Source organism: Onychostoma macrolepis, chromosome 09 (assembly GCF_012432095.1).
Source record: "Onychostoma macrolepis isolate SWU-2019 chromosome 09, ASM1243209v1, whole genome shotgun sequence".
In the NCBI taxonomy this organism is placed as follows: domain Eukaryota; kingdom Metazoa; phylum Chordata; class Actinopteri; order Cypriniformes; family Cyprinidae; genus Onychostoma; species Onychostoma macrolepis.
Window position 1 is genome coordinate 7676323 of NC_081163.1, and position 19719 is coordinate 7696041.

Consider the following 19719-nt stretch of genomic DNA (forward strand, 5'->3'; position numbering starts at 1 on the left):
TCCAAATATATATCCCAATATAAAGTTTTTTTTCTTGCATTTAGCTTGCACACTTTAAATACATTATTGGTCTAATAGAGTATTAAAAATCTTCTGGAAATGTACTTTAAAAATCACAAGGCCAGTATTTTGTGGAATTAAAAAGGTTTCACATTTTCTATTGTTTTTATTTTTATGTTTATTTCCCTTGAGACACAAAAATGATAAACCAACAATATTTGCTCAACAAAGACTTAATTTACAAGAAGTAAAAAAAAATAATTTATTTATTTATTGGCATATAATTGCAAAATGATTGCTTCCCATAGGGAGAATGAGAGGAAGGCAGTGTACAGACAGTGAAAGTAGGGCATACAGTATGTGCTCTCAGGTAGCGCTGCCCCTGAGGTATCGGGATGAGCATGCGTGATGATTTCTAACGCGAAATCACCAATTCTATTTCAATACTATGGCGAAGTTTCAGTTTATGAATATTACTCACGCCGTGCTGACGTCGTGTGGCTGCCATCCAATAGCGTAGGCTCACTTTGTGAATATTAATGACTTCACGCTGACGTTCTAGTTAACTCTCCAATCGCGAAATGCCAGTGGTGAATATTAATCAGTTGAGGTTGACGTTGTTTAGTAACCTGCCAATGGCGAAGGCTTGTGTCATGAATAATACTCCGGTAGCCATCGCCATAGTAGGATTCGTAAACTTGAGTCAGGACGCGGCGCATCGCCTCACAGTCCGTGTGCGCCGTGCAACCTGCAACACAGAGTGACGCTAAGTCTGTTCAAGTTTACCGGCAAACCTCGGCTGTTCAGGTAAGTGAACCTCTGGAGAATTCATATGCAAATGCGTTTTTGACAGCTTTAATACTGACAACCGCTCAGTCTACCACAACTTCATTTTAGTGAGAGAAAGACAGCAACTTGAAGCATCAAGCCAGCATTTGATAATCCATCCCCTGTGTGTGATTTATTAATGTATTAGATTAACAGTCGCGTCTTTCTTCAACGTTTTTGGAGTCTCTTTGCATAACCAGAGCGCATATTTCATTAACAACTTTGGCAAACACTTTCACCTTAACGTTACCTGTTCGCGCCGCTTTCTAATTCAGCGTCAAAGCTGTTGTCATTCAAGGCATCATAGGCGTAGTGCATCTCAGCTGACGCGCTGGTGATGGCAATAAAAACAAACAAAAAAGTTTACGCTGGTAGCGAATAAGGTTTTGAGACAGTTTATCCATAGAACAGTCATTTATTAAACTTAAAGGGATAGTTCACTTATAAAACAAAAGACTATCACGATTTACTCATCATCATACAGTTCAAAATTACTTCCTTTCTTTTGCTGAAGAATGTTCTGTAATGTAATCCAGTAGTCCATATGACTCGTATTCTATATTCCAGGTTTTCATAAGACATGATGGTTTGCCTGACAAACAATTTAAGTTGTTATTCAGTGATAATCTTGAATTGCGTCCTTGTCATTTGGGAAATAGAATGTCCGATTGATGAATAAATGATTCGTTTGAATCGGATCTTCTCAATTAATCGCCAATTGATAAATCCAATGTAGCCTACTGTAAAGGATTCGTTCACGAATCAAACTGAACTCGTTGACTTGATAAACTGGTTTCAACATTCGTGATCTTGCATCTGTTTTTGGCTTGCCACCTTTTATTAGTTGAGAAAAACATTTAGTTAAATAATAATAACAAAATACTAAAATATTATTAATTTAATATTAATAAAACAATATTATAAATAGACAATTAAATAAATACAAAAATAAATAAAATAAACAATTATTAAAAAAAAAAAAAAAAAATATATATATATATATATATATATATATATATATATATATATATATATATATATATATATATATATATATATATATAGCTGTTTTTATGTATATTGATGGAAATGGGGCAAAATAGAACAGACAAGTTAGGATAGTGACAGTGAAATGGAAATGCATGTACGCCAGTAATACGGGATTGAGCGTCTTTCACAGTTTGATGTCATGTTTTTGCATTTGTCCTTGGACTAAATAATCCTCTCGTATTTGTAATTCTACAGTAGGCCTCATAACATATGCAACCTAAAGGTCTTTATACTGAATTTAAGCTCTGGTCTTTGTGTGTTCAGACAACCTTTGTTCATTTACTCATTTGAATAGTTTAAATATTTTAGAAATGTCCTAAATGGAAATACAAAATGACCAGCTGAATATGATTGCATGCTGGTTCGAAAGTTTCATTCATGCATGATTTCTAAGCAAAATTTGCTTAGTTTAATGCAGCCAGAGGCTTTGACCTTTTAAGTCAGTTTCTGTGTGGGGTTGTTGCGCGCTCTCTCTTTTTCTTTCTCTTTCTCTCCGTGTAATGTGAACATAAGGCAGAAGGTGTGGCTTCTCACATATTCTCCCTGAAGCGTGGTCTACCTGTACATAATTAATAGAGCACTTAAGTCCTTTCCTCATCAGGACTAATTTGTTCAGCAGTGTTGCGTCATGCCTTGAAAAGCAAAACACATTGTAGGCTCAAATCACCTTGGGAAATGGTTTTTTTTGGAACCTCTTTTCATAAACAAATATTAGCCCACCTTTGTTCTAGGCATCCTGAAGATAAATGTACCAACAGCGATAATAAGTAAGTGTTATCACAATAGTATAGCGCACATGCTTATTTTTCCCCTTCCTTCCTTCCTTCTCCATTTCATTATTCCCACACATCCTTTCTTCTTGGAGGAGTTTCTAGAACGTTTAATAAGTCAGAAATATTGTATTATGGAACTCTGATCTATGCATTTTTTTGAAAGTAAGGAGATCTGTCTAATTCGACTTTGAGATTGTACTTCAGCTCAGCACAAAATTGTAACCCAGAGCACTCATATAGGAGCTGGTGATGTGCACTCGCTTGCTCAATAAGTGTGTAGTACCACTTGTAGAGAGAACAATCAAAGAGTTTCCTTTCTGCACGGCAGCGTTACAGCATGTCTTTGCTGCCGTTTAATATCTGTGTTAATCACATTTATAAAATTTCAATCAACATCATGCTGCTTCTGGTTATACAGAAGACCTGATTTGAGATCCATAGAGAAAATACTTGTCTGTACAGTATTTAACCCTACTCACCTCTACTAATGGCTATACAAGGTTAACAAGAACATCTTGCCAATTTCAATATCTTCAAATGAAAGGCCGGAGCGCTTTGGGGTTATTCAAGGTCAATAAGAATATCTCGACAACGTCATAGATTTCCTTAAAGGTGAAGTGTGTCATTTCTGCGCCACTAGAAATTCTACGTGGTTTGTTTTCAAGTGGTTTTCCCGAATGCTACTCCTGTCTGTCATTGGTTGTTTGAATAAATATGATGTTACTTCATACACTGTCATCTGTTTGAAAGGAAGGTTGAGATTTTTAATGTGTAACTCACAGGTTTACTGCAGGAATTGAGCTTATTGGTGAGAACTGAACAGCTTGTGTCATCTTGTAGTGTGATATGTGTCTGCAGCAGGGAAGCAAACTTGTCACCTTTTGGCGAACTTTGCTGTTTTGAATCCAAAATAGTTCATTTGTGTGATTTGCGTAGATCAGATGAGTTTTTAAAATTGGGGGAGGGGTATCAAACTGAAACCAAACTTGGCCCTATAAATTTTTCATGTTCTGGGTTTTATTGTGCATGATTGACATTACTTAAAATAAAATAGTGTTTGTTTTTTGTCATCTTTTATCATACAGTATGTAGCCTAATAAGTTGGGGTCAGTAAGATTATTATTTATATTTTGTTTAAATAAATGACTGCTTTTACATAGGAAGGAAGGAAGGAGGCATTAAATTGATCAAAAATGACAATAAAGGCATTTATAATGTTACAAAAATTTCTGTTTCAAATAAATGCTGTTCTTGTGAACTTTCTATTCACAAAAATATTAAGCAGCACAACTGTTCTCAACATTGATAACAATAAGAAATGTTTCTTCAAAAGCAAATCCGCATATTAGAATGATCATGTGACACTGAAGACTAGAGTAATGACTGCTGAAAATTCAGATTTGCATCACAGGAATAAATTACATTTTGCAGTATTTTTAAATGGAAAGGAGTTCTTTTAAAATGCAATAATATTTCACAGTATTACTGTTTTTCTGTATTCAGATAAATGCAGCCTTGGTGAGTCTTCTTCCAAAAACATAAAACACACATGTATTTTTTAAAACTGAATATCCTGTTTTTTTACTCTGAAATACATCATATTATGCCAACAGAACAGGCTGTAAATGGCAACATGTTCTCGTTAAATGAATAACGTATAGTTGGCATGTTGTCATGATCACTGGAAACCGCGTTGCAGAACTCACCCACGTACAATTCCAGAAAAATGTTGTTTCCTCATATTTCCCCAGTATTGGTTGCAGACCATACATTGTGCATTATTTACAGTAAACAACTCACATGGGCCATTCTCAGTAATTTGTTTCATACTCCACATGAATGTTATTGTTTGCGTCATGTTTTATTTTATTTTTTCTCCAGACACGGACTCTGTTGTGGTTGGATATATTTTCCGTGTTGCACAAAAGCCATGATGCCACCATAAATGCTGCTTTTGTGGTATAGCTTGTCCCCCCTGCAGCTGTGAGATGCCTGTATAGGTGACTGGTAATTAGTCCCATTCTGTCTACCGTGATTTATGGAGCTCACCATCATGCGTGAAAGTAATCCACGAGCCAAAAAGGCAGACGTTCTGCACAAGCGAGCTAGTTATGATTTCATATTTTAGTAAAATTATTTAGGTTAACCTAGTACAAACTCAAACCATTAATCGGCTCTTTACATTTTAATATCTTTATAGTGCATTTCTGTGGCCTTTTTTGTTTCCACATTGATACTACCATATGTCTCTGTATAAAGTCTTAGGATGACCCAATGCTCTTCCTCAAGTTTTTTGAGACGCGACTGACTTTGTTTGACATTATTCCATGTTTTTTGATACAAATTTTTCTATCACACTAGATTCTGACACATTTCTACTGCCACGCAGTATATGCCATCATCTCGCCGCACCCCAGTAATGTCTATTAACGTATGTCTCAGTTGGTTTAATAGTCATTTGTCATTGTAGAGCGATACTACCGAGAGTCTGTTACCAGCTAAATTATATAAAAACTAATTTGCTGTTAAGGTCACGACTGCTGTGGAGTGACAAGCAATTGTGACGTGACGTCTGACGTGACCTGAATTAGCATGCATATTACTGTCAGTATACACACACGCATGTACGCATACCTTCGTCATTGTGTGCGTAGCTCCTTTGACCTTACATTTATTTTTACTGACGGAAAAGCCCGGGAGGGGGCTGCTGCTCCTGGCCGGGTATGGAATGGGGCAGAAATAAATTGCCTCCACATCTCCTGCGTCTCTGCGGAGTTTAACGAATGATAACGTAGCTGGGAAACTAGGATATTGGGAAGGTCAGCTAGTTCTAGTAATTAGCAGGAGGGATGAAGATGGAAGGTGAAAGAAGGAGAGGGGAAATATTCCTCTTCGGAAGGGCGTAATGAATCACTCTTGCTGTATTTTTTTCTGACATTTTGAGAGACTTATCAAATAATTGGGATTGCACAATTGGGAAGACAACAACAATATGGTTCCTGAAAAAAATAAATGTCTTGTTTATTTTCTCCAGAGGGAAATTTGTTTTAACAATAATTTCTAAACCTTTCAAGACCATCTTGAAAGTTCTACCATGAACTTTGAGATTGTGAAGCAAAACATTATATTATATATTATATTGCTTCTAATCAAATATTATAATTCATCTCAGAGCCTTCTGGTTTGTTTCCTGGATTAGAAAAATATATTTACGTCCTCTGCAGAAAATGAAGAGGGAAAATATTTCCGTAACCCGGGGTCACAAAAAAATAATAATAATAATAATAATTTGGGCATCACTGTTGTACTGTATCAGCCCGATCTCATGGCAATTCGTACATATTTTACGAGGTGGCTAATTCGTACGACCTCACTCGTACAAATTCATACAATTTTTGCTAAATCGTACGTATTTTATGAGTTGCCAATTCGTATGAATTTGTACGAATGGCCTACACCTAACCCCGGCCCTAAACCTACCCGTCACTGGGGTTTAGAGAAATCCTACAAAATCGTACGAGTGAGGTCGTACGATTTAGCCACCTCGTAAAATACATACGAATTGGTCGTGATATAGCGTTGGCTGTATAAATAATTTGCTCTCTGAATGTTTCATTGGCTTTCCCTGTGGCCCGGCCTTTTATTCGTTAGCTATTTTATTTTGTTCTTGCATTCAAGAGTCAAATTCTGAGCTACTGTAGGGATCCCATCGAGCTGCTGCTAAATTGGCCAGTTCCTGCTTGTTAAAGCCCGTTTGTCACGTGCGTTTATATTTGTAATGTAGCTGTGAGAAATCACACCGCGTGCCGATGACAAGGGACGGATGCGATGGGTGCCGTGAGAGAGAGCAGCACAGGGACTGAGATAACATTACATTTCCCAAAGAGAGACAGTTACAGTGTCTTTTGCATTATGAAATACTGTACAACACACATGTGAATTAACATGACAGATTTTAATGACTGATTAAAATAAATCAGGTTTTACATGATCATTTCTATTGTGTCTTCAAAAGTTCTATGGATGCCGCAAAATGTATATATCTGACAGAGAATCAGGATTTTTGAGAAAAAATGCAGGCGAGACTCGATTTTATCTGAGGACACCGATTGGATTGTGAAAAGTGTAAAAGCCAGGTATTTAGGGAGAGACTGAAAAGTATTCTTGGGATTCGTGATATCAACCCCCAAAAAAGAGTTGTTTCAGTTAAGATTTAAGTTCAGTTTAAATAAAACAGTGCAAGTTTTGTAACGAGAGAGATTTATGGTATCACATGCACCAATACATTAGTCAATTTTGACTTTGTTGACTATGATTTATGGTGAACTGTGGTGCTTTTTGTGGCTGACTTTTTGTTCCCATTGTTTCCTCCCTCTATCATAAAAAGAAAATAACTTAAAATAATAGAAAGTTCAAATCTAAAGGTAAAGGAGTCAGCAATTTCAAACGATCCCTCTGTGGCATCCAATTAGATTCTCTTCAGCAACAGACCTGAAACTGTTACTCTGCATCAGCAAAATGAGGTGCAGTCTTCTTACTGTGGTGCACACAGAAATCAATTAACACTCTTAGTCGTACCTCTTTGACTGACAGTAACTGAATTAATTCAAACCGTTTATTCCGCACTTAAACTGTTGAAGTCAGTGCTAATAATGTCAGTGCTTATATGAAGCCGTCATCTTTTTTTATATTTTCCCAATATCTACGATGTAACACTGATGTCAAAATGGCTTACATCAGTTGCTCCTACAGTCCTAGTCTGGAAGCGAGGACAGAGTGGCCAGAAACCGCTTTGAGCTACATAACGGGTGACAAATGCTGAGTCGTACTGTTTGGCTGTGTTCTGAATCACAGGGTCCCTACACAGTATTCACTGCTCCACACATATCTGTATAAATTTACTTCTACATATTTGTACAATTTGATATCAAATTTAGATCCTTTCTTTTCTAACATTTAAGAAAGCAGTTCAGGTAAGTGCTGAGTCTGCATCCACTAATTCAGTTCAACTCTAATCAGTTTGCTTGCAGCCTCTGCCTCTTAAAACTCTTGGCTTTCAACTGGGCTTTCTCTGGTTTCCTTTTGATTGGCTACTGGCACGAGGTGTCTGTCCTCACATGGACTTCTAGGTTCTTTAGATTTCCTGTCAATCAGCTGTGGTTAGTGGGATGGAACCTTCCTCCCACTGCTAAAATCCAGGTCTGAGTAATGGACCTAAGAGAGGAACTGAACTGTAACAGCTGCCCTGACTGTAGTGGTTTATTTAGCATCGCCTCAGGTTAAATGTAACCCTGCAAAAATCTGATAAAAGCCCCTCTTCTCTATTTATATTTCAACATGTGCATTAATGATTTAAGTCATGAGTGTAGCTCATGTTGGAATTTCACAATGTACCTAATCCCAGATAATGGTATGCATGTAACTCAATCACAGAGGATCCAGCACCAGACAGACTAGCCACATTGCTTCCTACACTCTTGAAAATAAAGGTTCTTTATTGGCATCTGTGGTTATATGAAGACATCCATTTGACATCCCCAATGCAAAAAAGATTCTTTATAGTGGAAAAAGGATAATCTAAAAAGAATTTCATCTTTAGAATATGAAATTCTTTAGATAAAATGTTCTTCACATTAAGAAAAAAAAAGAGGTTATTTTAAAGGTTCCCTATACGGTTATTTGGAGAACCCAAAATGTTTCTTATGGCAATAACCCACATTTGGAATTTTTTTTTTTTTTTTTTTTTTGCATATAGTATATATGTGGTTCACATATATTTTAGTGCTGTCAAATGATTAATCACATCCAAAATAAAAGTTTTTGTTTACATAATATATTTATGTGTACGGTGTGTGTATATATATATATATATATATATATATATATATATATATATATATATATATATATTTTTATATTATATATGTAATATATAAACATAACATATTTTTCTTGAATATATACATGCATATGTTTGTATTTTTATATATATGTGTATATGCGCCTACATTATAAATATACACAGTAAACACACATAAACAAAAACCTATATTTTGGATGCGATTTAATCATTTGATAGCACTAATATATTTAGAATCAACATTTTTATGTGTCTTTTTAAAATCTTATTTTAAAGCTTGTAATGCATTGTAGGGTTGCCTTGTCTGTGAAGAACACTTAGGGCCCTGTGAAATCTGTTTTATTTCATACAAATTTATTATCAGTGGCAATCAAACTTTAATGAAAGGCATAAAACATTTAACATTTAATTAATCTTTTAAAATGTAATTAATTCAAAATTGTAGCAGTTTCATTCTTTCAACAGAGATTTCCTCTTAAAATGAAAACAGAATAAAAATTTGTAATATTCCTTAAATAGTAAAGTTTTAATTATATTTGAGAAGTCTGCTGTACAATAGTAAAGTATTTCTGTTGCAATTTCTTTAAATTAAACCAAACTTTTATTTTATCAGGTTGTTGTGAAGAGCTTGTGAAGGTTGTTGAGTTTCTGTGTTTATATTACAACTCGAATTCCGGAAATATTGGGACGTTTTTTAAATTTGAATAAAGTGAAAACTAAAAGACTTTCAAATCACATGAGCCAATATTTTATTCACAATAGAAAATTTAAACTGAGAAATTTTACACTTTTATCCACTAAATAAGCTCATTTCAAATTTGATTGCCTGCTACAGGTCCCAAAAAAGTTGGCACGGGGGCAACAAAGGGCTGAAAAAGCACGAAATTTTGAAAGGATTAAGCTGGGACAACATCTAGCAACTAATTAAGTTAATTGACATCAGGTCTTTAACATGATTAGCTATAAAAGGGATGTCTCTATAAAAGGCAGAGTCTCTCAGAAGTAAAGATGGGCAGAGGCTCTCCAATCTGTGAAAGAGTGCGTAAAACGATTGTGGAATACTTTAAAAACAACGTTCCTCAACGTAAAATCTCATCATCTACAGTGCATAACATCATCAAAAGATTCAGAGAAACTGGAGAAATCTCTGTGCGTAAGGGACAAGGCCTAAGACCTTTGTTGGATGCCCGTGGTCTTCGGGCCCTCGGACGACACTGCATCACTCATCGGCATGATTCTGTCATTGACATTACTAAATGGGCCCAGGAATACTTCCAGAAACCACTGTCGTGCCATCTGAAGATGCCAACTAAAGCTCTATCATGCAAAAGTGAAGCCATATGTGAACATGGTCCACTGCCTGCGTCTGAGTAACAAACTATGCGCATGTTAACAGCCAAATTATGTTCATGTTTAAAAGTCCAAACAGTCAGTAAGCGACAGGTGCTTGGAAACGCTGTTTTGTAAATTATTTATTGACGATTTTGCTGCGTTACGGCCAACTGAATGTGCTGTTTCTCTGCCGCTCACTGCTCAGAACAGACACCGAGACACTGCGCCAGGAAAGTCAGACCTCGCGCTCATGGGGCAGTACTGGAGACATCTTCCAAGCTTCCAAGTCCCTAGGTTTGTCAGTATGTACCTTTTATGGGAAAAAAGCTGCCAAAAGGGTCTGAAAGTTGCTAAATATTGTGCAAAAGCCTCGCTCGTGTGTGTGTGTGTGTGAGACGTGGGAGCTGATGGCAGCGGGTGGTGGATATTGTGGCGGCTCAATATAAATAAATCAACGTATGGGAAACACTGGTCCAGAAGCGCCGTCATGTCCTGTGGGCCAAGGCTCATTTAAAATGGACTGTTTCAAAGTGGAAAAGTGTTCTATGGTCAGAGGAGTCCAAATTTGACGTTCTTGTTGGAAATCACAGACGCCGTGTCCTCTGGGCTAAAGAGGAGGGAGACCAGTATGTTATCAGCGTTCACTTCAAAAGCCAGCATCTCTGATGGTATGGGGGTGCATAAGTGCATATGGTATGGGCAGCTTGCATGTTTTGGAAGGCACTATGAATGCTGAAAGGTATATAAAGGTTTTAGAACAACATATGCTCCCCTCCAGACGACGTCTATTTCAGGGAAGGCCTTTCAGCAGGACAATGCAAAACCACATACTGCAGCTATTACAACAGCATGGCTTCGTAGTAGAAGAGTCTGGGTGCTGAATTTGGCCTGCCAGCAGTCCAGATCTTTCACCTATAGAGAACATTTGGTGCATTATTAAATGAAAAATACGTCAAAGATGACCACAAACTCTTCAGGAGCTGGAAACCTATACCAGGCAAGAATGGGACCAAATTCCAACACCAAAACTCCAGAAACTCATAACCTCGATGCCCAGACGTCTTCAAACTGTTTTGAAAAGAAGAAGAGATGCTACACCATGGTAAACATGCCCCCGTCCCAACTATTTTGAGACCTGTAGCAGCAATCAAATTTGAAATGAGCTCATTTTGTGCATAAAATTGTAAAATTTCTCAGTTTAAACATTTATGTTCTCTATGTTCTATATTGGCTCATGTGATTTTGAAATTCTTTTAGTTTTCATTTTATTCAAATTTAAAAACCGCCCCAACATTTCCGGAATTCGGGTTGTGTATGACAATAGTTTTGTCAAATAAAATCATGAAATGCTTGTGAAGTGAACTTTCAGAGTAGCTCTGGAGATGAAGTTCATGTGGACTTTCCTCATATACTGAGATGCAGATGCTGAAAACACCATGAGTATGTGCAGTAGACAAAACTGTGCTGCTAATTCACACAGAGACATGCAGAAGATGCAGACTTCATATTCAATCGCAGTCTTTTTGTGCTTTAATAATTACAGACACTAGGCCATATTGGAATTTAGTTTGTTGTATAACCCTGCTTTTGATTTTCATTCAATTTCTGTGACATTCCATGTTATAGTGTAAATTCTATTTTTATAACTGGACTCTGAGATTCTGTCCATATTTTCCATTGCGGAAATCCTAGGGCCTTAGACACATGCTGTCATAGAATGAGTTCAAATGAAGATGTCTTACAAGGCAGCATAATCATGTTACGTGTGTGCCCATGATGCCTTAAAATGCTGCCTACGTAGTTTTTGGAAGAGCTGTTGGGTCTTTTTATAGGTCTGCACAGGTGGAATATGCGTATGTGGCCCAGAAAGTGTAAAAAAAAAGAAAAAAAAAAGGAAGATAACAGAACTAAAAGTTGGGTAAATATTGTCGTAGAATGTACGATATTTATAATATATGGACTGTGGATTAAAACAGAATCTAGACTTTAATCAGAGAGCGAGAAGTCATTTGTTAAATGTGATTTTGAGGAAGGAAGCAGCTTGCGGATCAGATGAACCAAGGGACGGTTTGGCTCAGTGACAGATGGGAAACATTAGGGCTCCTCTAATCCTTTCAACATTGACACCAGAGTGTGAGAGAGGTAACTCACACCCGCAGCGCCTGATACCAACGCACAAAGCAGAAGACCTTACGCAGAATATCTCTTAAAGCTACCGAAAGATCAGAACTGCTGCATGGGTCAATGACCCGCTCTGTTTGAATAGAGAGCATTCAGCGCAAATTTATACACACACTGGAGGCAGAATTAATGCAATTCTATCAAGGGGTCAAAGTTTGGAGGTTAGCATGATCCAGTTAGCCCCTGCCGGTAGACGATGTAACTGCACCATAAGGTGGCAAAAAGCATTTTATCTGCTGAATGCCATTCAAAAGTTATTATTCAATCTGATAAAATAAAATAAAAATTGCAAGCAGCACATAAATCGCTGCTATAGCCTATATCACTATTTTAATATAGCAGATGATTTACCAGGGCCTGGCCCTTTTGGGGGCTGTTGAAAGCCAAGATAGGCTATATTTTTCCCTGTCTTCTGCCTGTAATGTCACTGAGCAGAATCACTACTGAAAGGTTTGTGACTGTGCATGCTCCTCTAGTGCCATCAGCCAATCAGCACACATTGGCTATATTCATATTACTGTGGCTTCTGTCTGTCTGTCTATTGGCCTACCTATCTATCTGTCTGTCTATTATTCTTTCTTTCAGTCTTCAACATCTACCATGTTGTCTGTCGTTTTGTTTGCCTGTCTGTTTGTCATCCTGTCTGTTGTTCTCTGTCTGTCTGTCTTTCTATCATTCTGTCTGCCTGTCTATTGCTCTGTCTGTTTCTTTGTTTGTTCATTCTGTCTGTCTGTCTGTCTTTCATTTTGCCTGTCTGTCTGTCATTCTGTCTGCTGGTCTGTCGTTCTGCCTGTCTGTCTTTCTATCATTCTGTCTTTCTGGGTATCGTTCATTTTGTCTGTCTGTTCTGTCTGTCGTTCTGTCTGCCTGTCTATCGTTTGTTTTGTCTGCCTTTCTGTCTTTCAGTTTGCCTGTCTCTCTGTCTTTCTATCATTCTGTCTGTCATTCTGTCAGACTGTCTATTGTTCTGTCTTTGTCATTTTGTCTGTCGCTCTGTATGCCTGTCGATCATTCTTTTTATCCATCATCCTGTCTTTGTTGTTCTGTCTGTCTGTCTGTCTATTGTTCTATCTGTTTTTCTATCTGTCATTCTGTCTATGAGGAAGCCCTTAATATGATCAGCCGCATTAGCTTCTGCACTGACCCTGGGCTGCACCTCAGTGGACCACTTCTCTCTCACTGTCAGGTGTTTGTGGATGTGATGTAAGAAGCTGCTGGTTAATCTTTCATGAATCGTCTCCTATAAAGGAAACCATAGCAATTGAGCCTACTTTACCACCCTTCCTGATAGTTCTTCCTGATTGTATCTTAGCATGAGTTATAATTTCAATTTTAAAGTTCTGCTGAAGAGAAGGGACCATACTGATTCAGTTTTCCTCCAGATTTTTGCTGGTTTTGGATGTCGTTCACATGAATTAAATTTTTTTTATCAGGCATCATCATTCTCCTCGAGGGATTTTACTACTGTAAGATATAAATAATGAAGTGCATTTGAATTATTATTTTATCATCAGCCGTGCTTATTTTACGTGGAGTCCCATGTTCACTCATTCTTGGAACATGAAGCTTAAAGATTATCTGTCCAGCGAGGACGCAAGTCATTTAGATTAAGAGTAATCTGATTGCATAGTAGGTACAAATTATAGCATAAAGGGCCACACAAGTAGGGTAACAGCCGGCCTTTGTAAGCCCCATCTCTCAGATGATTGGTCAGCGATGGATTACTAACTCGGAGATAATTATGCGGGTAAATCCCAAATCCTCAATACACAGCAGCTGTACGGACAAACATGGCCTTTTTTCATGTGCTGTTATGATATTGAAAATACTCTCAGCCCCTTTCTTCCTACCCTCTGTGTGGTATGATTGTAAATCAGTTATGACTGCTAATCCAGTTGCTTTTTCAGTGCATAAATATGAATGATATTGCACTATGCCTCATCCTATAATTAAATGCCCTATTCCTGACCCCCTAGTAAAATATTGTGAAAACAAAGTTGAGGAGATTTGGCCGTGTATTATCTGATAACAGAGAAAGCATTTATTTATTTATTGCTCATTTCGCAATGTTGAGTAATTGTGTAATAAAATTGAGGGTCAAATTTGCCCCCTTTTTCCATTTTGCCCCCATTTTCTCCCACTTAGTTTCTCCCTTCTTTGTTTTTGTTGCAAAATTGATTTGTCTTAGTTAAAAATTATCTGCAGCCCAATCAGCATTGACTTAAATCAAGTCATTAATGTTCTTTTCTAGATAAACTTTAAATAAAAATTTTTGGTTAAATATTGTTTGCCCTCCTCTGGGCTCTTTACATTGCCGCAACTTAAGTCTATTTATAAAATGTCCACTTTGTCCTGTCTTTGGACCCTTTTTAATAATTTATCTGTCATCTTGGTTTACGGCATGTATAGTCAGGCCAGGTTCATTAGGATGTCCCACAGCAAGGTGAGTCGAACCTGAAAACCTTTACTCCTTCAGAAATCCAGCCGCCTTCTCCTGATCTCTTTCTCACCCCCCCAAAAAAAACAGACAAACAAAAAAAACACTAGTGCCATCTGAAAAATGTTCCGCTGCCAGAGTCATTTAGTGGTCAGTCTGACCAAGCAAATTTCCACCTCCAGCCAAAGAATCTGTCAGGCATGCTGTCTTACTAGTAGAACACTGTGTTGTGAGCATTTATCTCTGTGTCAGAGTTCAAACACTTTTCAGTGACCATTCCAATTTGTTTATGGTTTCTAGAAAAGACATTTGAAAATGTCTAAATCTGACTGATTCGCAATGAGTCATTCAGACCAATTTGTGATTCAGTATGAATGATTAAATTAAATTGCAGACTTGAATGATTGGATCATTAATTAGTTCAATATGGAAAAGTAGAAAGAAAGAGAGACATGCTGGTGACCAATTTTGGCTTTTCCCCCCACTCACATAGCATCTAATGAATTATTTTGAAGCAAAACATGAAAGCAGAAAAATGTATTTAATAATATTCACTTCCATGACTTCTACCTCCTACCTTAATTTTCACGACTTTTCTAGGCTTGAAAAACGCATGACTGTTTTGTATTTGTGATGATGCATGTGTGTGCAGGTGTGCTTATGCATCTTTCCTCCTTGCTTTACCCCCCAAGCTCTCCAACCCCAGTGACAGGAAGTGCCACTAATGCGAGGAACCGTCTCCTTGCGTGCTTTCAAATAGGGTGGCTTTTCTTCACGCTGAAGGGCAAAAGGAGACATTTTTCTCCTCCTTTGGCTCAGTGAGAGAGCTGACAGCCTGGTTCTGTCAGGCGATGAACTGTCAGGTAGAGTCTTTTCTCGTTTTTCTTGCTCATAGAGCATGTGGCTCTTATTCATCAGTAATGGCGTCACGTTCTTCTCCTGTCTAAGCAGCCTGTGAGCTTCTGGGCTAAATACAATGACCTTGACCTTTTTGGCAGAGCAGCCACACTACTATGCTCTGATCTGTGACCAAATAAACATGCATAAGCTATTAGCATATCTGTTATTTACTTTTTGTGTTACAGTACTTGCAAGGGTCTCAAACATTACAATGTTTATGCTACTTTACTACAAAAAATTTTATGACTAATTCAGCCCAAACTAAACCTACAGACTCCATTTAATTTTAATTGATTGATAATTAATTCTTCAATGGGTGTTCACACTGACTAAGAGCAAAGTAACTTGGAATCATTGGATTGGATTGTTGACAAAAGGATATGGGTGTGTTCCATTGGCGTAAAATACATGTAAATTTGTCCCCCACACTTTTTTGGGCAAGTGTGTCCACGTAGAGGTTTTTAAGGGGCAGTGTGAATAAATCTAGATTTAAATTCAAAGAGACAGGATAGTCTGTTCATGACCTGATATTTTTATTCGTATCCAGAATTAGAACGTTTACATGGAGCGCTCAACAGTCTCATGCAATGTATGTTTCATTCATACGCGAAGCCTGAGGGCGCTCTCACGCAGAAAGTCCAAAACGGACTCATAGAAGTAATAACTTATGACGTGCCTGGAAATCACTAATATGGACAAAGGCATCCAGCTATCGCTGTATAAGCTGAATAAAAAACAGAAACATTTTGACTGATGAAACGTGAAGACATTAAACACATGATTGCAACAATATACTGTATGTTTTATGTGTGTTTTTAAAATTATCTTCAGGTAATAATGTATATGAATAATGCAGTGCTAATTGAAATAAAATAGCATTTATTATAGTATAGAAACTATTCTGCTGCCTTCTGTGATAAAAATGGGGGGAAAAAAGTGTTATATAAACAATTCATACAATTGTCATTAGGAAAATATAAGAAAGATCTTATAGAATACAAATTATTGGTTATTATCCAGCAGTGTATTTGATTTCTTAGCCAATTAAAAATAAGAAATAAGAGAAAAATAAAACTTGTCAATAAAAAAGGTATTAGCACATTTGACATTTATATCCCCCTCACTTTTGATGGTGACGCCCCTGCCAGTGACTGTTTATGTTGTAGAATAAAACATGAAAATATATTGACCTTGTGTCACCACAGACCTTATTTCAGGCATTTAACCAGAAATCCATTTAAAAATCAACTGACTTCAGGATGATTTCCTAAAATGCCAACTCCTTTCTGGATTTTGGCCTACAAAAATGCGTCATCCTTGCAGCACTCTCTTCATCTGTCAGTCAACTGTGATATTACAAATATCATCTTTTGACAAAGTACTGGTACTCTTGACATCCTTATTGCAGAAAACCTGTGTTAATGGCCCAATAGTTGATTCTCATGCACAGAGAAAGACACCTACTAAGTGCCATGACAATGGCCTAAACGCTATTTTTTGCTTCTTAGCAAGCACAGCTGTTTTCCGCAGCAAATGCAGATCTAGCCTCTATAATATAGCACAGCTTTCAACTACAAGTGTTTCTTCTCAGCTGCCTCGTATACCGTTGCATTTTCGTCATCATCACCTTCTGCTCTAAATAGCTCAGCTATATTGACATTCATAAGCAATCGACGGATGCTGTCGTCAAGGTGATGCCCTGCCTGTGAAACACAGCTCATCGGACACATATACCATTACACGTTTGGCAGACGTGACCACTATTGCAAGGGCATGCATGCTCTCTCAGCGGCTCTCTGTAATGGTACACTCCGACTGTTTGCATGCTGCTGCAGCGCACATGTGAATGCCGTAGGGACTTTAAGGGTGGAAATGTTTGTATCACTCTGCTCTGGTTTCGAGGACTGAGGTGTGGTTGTTTTGTTTTGCACTGGTGGTGGATGGGGAATCTGGTTTCAAGGGATTATAGCATCTTGATCCTCATCTAGATTGGTGATGGTCCGCAGGGCAGTTCATACAGGATGCATTCTTGCATTGAAACAGATGCAGTGCAACAGTGTTTTTCATAGGCTCATATGTGTAGGCTCATATATATATATATATATATATATATATATAATATTAGTGCTGGGCAACGATTAATCGCATCCAAAATAAAAGTTTTTGTGTACATAATATATTTGTGTGTATTTATTATGTATATATGAATACACACCCATGTATGTATATATTTAAGAAAAATGTGTTATGATTATATATTAAATATATTTATATATCATATAAATTATATTAATAAATATATACATGTAAATCTTTTCAAAATATATACTGTATGTGTGTGTCTTTTATATACACATAATAAATATACACAGTACACACAGATATATTATATAAACAAAAACTTTTATTTTGGATGTGATTAATCGCGATTAATCGTTGCCCAGCACTAATATATATATACAGTGGGGCAAAAAAGTATTTAGTCAGCCACCAATTGTGCAAGTTCTTCCACTTAAAAAGATGAGAGAGGCCTGTAATTTTCATCATAGGTATACCTCAACTAAGAAAAAAATCCAGAAAATCACATTGTAGGTGGAAAATAAGTATTTTATTGTGGAAATTAAGTATTTGGTCAATAACAAAATTTCATCTCAATACTTTGTTGGCAATGAGTAGTAATGTTTTGGGGCTGTCGCTGGGCAACACGGACTTTCAACTCCCTCCAAAGATTTTCGATGGGGTTGAGATCTGGAGACTGGCTACACCACTCCAGGACCTTGAAATGCTTCTTACGAAGCCACTCCTTCGTTGCCCGGGCGGTGTGTTTGGGATCATTGTCATGCTGAAAGACCCAGCCACGTTTCATCTTCAATGCCCTTGCTGATGGAAGGCGGTTTTAACTCAAAATCTCACGATACATGGCCCCATTCATTCTTTCGTTTAAACGGATCAGTCGTCCTGGTCCCTTTGCAGAAAAACAGCCCCAAAGCATGATGTTTCCACCCCCATGCTTCACAGTAGGTATGGTGTTCTTTGGATGCAACTCAGCATTCTTTCTCCTCCAAACACGACAAGTTGAGTTTTTACCAAAAAGTTCTATTTTGGTTTCATCTGACCATATGATCATCCAAATGCTCTCTAGCAAACTTCAGACGGGCCGGACATGTACTGGTTTAAGCAGGGGGACACGTCTGGCACTGCAGGATTTGAGTCCCTGGCGGCGCAGTGTGTTACTGATGGTAGCCTTTGTTACTTTGGTCCCAGCTCTCTGCAGGTCATTCACTAGGTCCCCCCGTGTGCTTCTGGGATTTTTGCTCACAGTTCTTGTGATCATTTTGAGCCCACGGCGTGAGATCTTGCGTGGAGCCCCAGATCGAGGGAGATTATCAGTGGTCTTGTATGTCTTCCCAGCCTGGTGCAGGTCTACAATTTGGTGGCTGACTAAATACTTTTTTGCCCCACTGTGTATGTGTATGTGTATGTGTATGTGTATGTGTATGTGTATGTATATCTATATATATATATATATATATATATATATATATATATATATATATACATACATACACACACACACACACACACACACACACACACACACACACACACACACAGTGGGGCAAAAAGTATTTATATATATATATATATCATTTGAGTTGGTAAGATTTTTGGTTGGATATAGGTTGCATTATTTTATAAAAATACAGTAAAAATAGTAATATTGCTAATTGGTATTACAATGTTATAAAACTGTATTCTATTTTAATATATTCTAAATTGCAATGTATTCCAGTGATGGAAAAACTGAATTTTCAGCAGTCCAGTCTTCGGTGTAACATTATCCTTCAGAAATCATGTGTTGATTTGGTGCTCAAGACAAGATTCTTCAGTATTGAAAATAGATTTGCTGTTTTATATTTATTAAAAAATATGTTAGAATTTTTTTATATAGGGTTGTTGAAGCTAGTTCACCCTGTCAGAGGTCAATGCGTTCATTCTCTGTGTACGGTCGAGCAATAACTCCTGGAATTGAACTGGGTTCTGTGTGGGTTTGTGAATGCAGCTACTGTGTGTGGAGAGCTGGCACACGGTGAGGTCTGCATAGAAAGCTGGACATGAGGTTTGGTCTGACAGAAAAAATAAAACGGCTTTCAACAGATTATTTCAATTCATTTCACTTCACTTTTTTAAAACCTGTATTCTAGCATAAGTTTTGTCTGGTACTAATATGTATTTTTAAAGCACTAATATGCATCTTTAAAGTACTTCTTTGTACAATTTAGGATAGAAAAATAGTACAAAGATGTGTCACCGCAGTGACAACTTTGTACCTTTTTTTTTTCTGAGCGTGCAATATT

General features: G+C 37.3%; 1 protein-coding gene across 2 annotated transcripts in view; it reads left to right on the plus strand.

The window, feature by feature from the left end:
* Positions 1-653: 653 nt before the first annotated feature.
* The window catches only part of znf385b (zinc finger protein 385B), a 139128-nt gene continuing 120062 nt past the window's right edge, over positions 654-19719 (plus strand). The window contains exon 1 of one of the 2 annotated variants that reach the window (XM_058786169.1): positions 654-807. The gene's annotated coding sequence lies outside the window, so the exon portion shown is untranslated. The remainder of the gene's footprint in view (positions 808-19719) is intronic. The other variant, XM_058786168.1, reaches the window with a different exon arrangement.